Source organism: Urocitellus parryii, chromosome 11 (assembly GCF_045843805.1).
Source record: "Urocitellus parryii isolate mUroPar1 chromosome 11, mUroPar1.hap1, whole genome shotgun sequence".
Classification (NCBI taxonomy): domain Eukaryota; kingdom Metazoa; phylum Chordata; class Mammalia; order Rodentia; family Sciuridae; genus Urocitellus; species Urocitellus parryii.
This window is the reverse complement of record NC_135541.1, coordinates 112,244,533-112,246,731: the sequence shown is the minus strand read 5'-3', so window position 1 is coordinate 112,246,731 and position 2,199 is coordinate 112,244,533. Positions and strand designations below refer to the sequence as shown.

The following is a 2,199-nucleotide window of genomic DNA, read 5'->3' as shown; positions in this document are numbered from 1 at the left end:
TGGCTGTTCTCTGTCCAGCACCATGCTCACCCAGTCCAGGGGCCCCTAAGGCCAGTCTCCCACCTCACTATATCAAAGACACATGCCCAACTTCTAAAACATTGGGAAATGGCCATGAAATTTTTTTACAAAGAATTAAAAGCTAATAAACAAGGTGTAGGCATAATAGCAAGAACATCTATGTTCCACTATCAAGCTTAAGAGTTAAATGTTTCTCCACTCACTGTCTCCCTCAGGGACTAACCATCCCCTCCTGGGTTTGCCAGGGCCTTCCCAGTTTGTGATCTTATTATCCATATGCTTGTCTCTGTGCCTGTACTACATTAGTGTGTGTGCCTGAACAATAGTGTTATTTGCATTTTCCATTTTTTTTTTTTTGTTTTGGGGTTTTTTTGGTGGTGCTGGGAATTGAACCCAGGGCCTTGTGCATGAAAGGCAAGCACTCTGCCAACTGAGCCATATCCCCAGATACATTTTCAGTATTTTTATATCAATGATGTGTTGTATGTGTCCATATGCATCTTGCTTTTTAGAAACAGCTTTATTGAGATATAATTTATATACTCTTCAAGTCACCTACTTAAAACATAAAATCCAATGGCTTCCAGAATATTCAAAGTTGTACATTTATCACCTTCATCAGTTTAGGACATTTTCATCACCCACCCCCAAAGAGCACTTCCATCCTCCAGTCAGCCACATTCCCTCTAGACATTGACAACCACTCATCTCCTTTCTCTCTCTGGGTTGGCCTGTCCTTGCCATCCCAACTAAGGAACTCCAGCTGTGAAATTCATTTATAAATTAAACCATTGACCTTTGGTATCTGACTTCTTTCACTGAGAACAATGTTTTCAAGTTTCATCCACATGGTAGCAATAATCAGTTCTTCATTATTGACAAATAATATTCCATTGTACTGATATACCACATGCTTATGTATTGGTATATCAGTTGATGGACAGTTGGGTGATTCCCACTTTTTGACTAATATGCAAAATTCTTCTAGGAACATTCACATCCAAATTTTTGTGTAGACATATATTTTCATTTCTTTTCTATGTGATCATTAAAACATTAATAACCATTGCTTTTAGGAAAACATGTTGGACCTGAAATACAGTTGACATTATCAGAAAAAAAAAAATACTTTCCTCACATCGAATTGCATAGCTAGACTATAAGGAACTGCAGTGTATCATTGTAAAGTATGTTTACATTAAGCATACCACCAAAACAACCAAAAAAGCTTTATTGACTTTTGGGAAATAAAGAAAAATGAACATAGTATAGCTTAAAAAATTATTAATACACTAAAAACATGATACTGACATAAATCGTCCAAGACACATCAGGAACTTTGACACTAGCCTGTCATCCCAGATACTTGGGAGGCTAAGGAATGAGGATTACAAATTTGAGACCTACCTGGGTAATTTAGCAATACTTTGTCTCAAAATACACTTTATAGGAGAGGGGGATATATGTAGTTCAGTGCTTGCCTAGCATGTGTAAGGCCTAGGGTCCAATCAAAAAATTTTCAAGCTGATATATCTGATCACAGACAACCATGGAAGAAGTAGAATAGGGCAGAGGCCATTATGTCAACTTCCAAAAAGCTTATTAAACTATACCTGTACTTTGTTCAGCTCACAATATTAACATGTCTAAACACTGCTTTCACTAATTCAAAAAAGATAAGCTTTTAAATATTAAAAAAAGTATATGTTGGGGTTGGGGTGGTGGTTTAGTGGTATAACACTCACCTAGCATCTGTGAGGCACTGGGTTCAATCCTCATCACTAAATAAAAATGAATAAGTAAGATAAAGTTATTATGTCCAACCACAACTATTTAAAAAAGTGAATGTGCTTTTCTAATGAATCCACCAAATACTATATATGTACACTCAACTCTGCTCTAAAAGCTACCTTCTAAGCACATAAAGGCACCGACATTAGGATAAAACGTTATCATGGAACTTTCATTAGAAATAACCCTAACTGCTAATAAACACACAATATCAAAGAATAAATTCAAACTTCTGGCACCAAAGCACATTGGTACATTTTTTAAATGATACACTCGCTGGCCGGTGCGCCGCTTAGAAAAACTTGTGCGGGGCCATTTTGGGGGCAGTAAGATCCAGCGAGGAGCCCAAGCGCGAGCGCGCAGCCGGAGAGCTCCAGCCGCCTCCGC

General features: G+C 37.8%; 1 non-coding gene across 1 annotated transcript; it reads right to left on the bottom strand.

Annotated features, from left to right (window-relative positions):
* Nucleotides 1–393: 393 nt before the first annotated feature.
* Trnae-uuc (transfer RNA glutamic acid (anticodon UUC)) lies at nt 394–466 on the bottom strand. The gene has a single exon. It is a non-coding gene; the product is annotated as a tRNA-Glu (tRNA).
* Nucleotides 467–2,199: the final 1,733 nt, after the last annotated feature.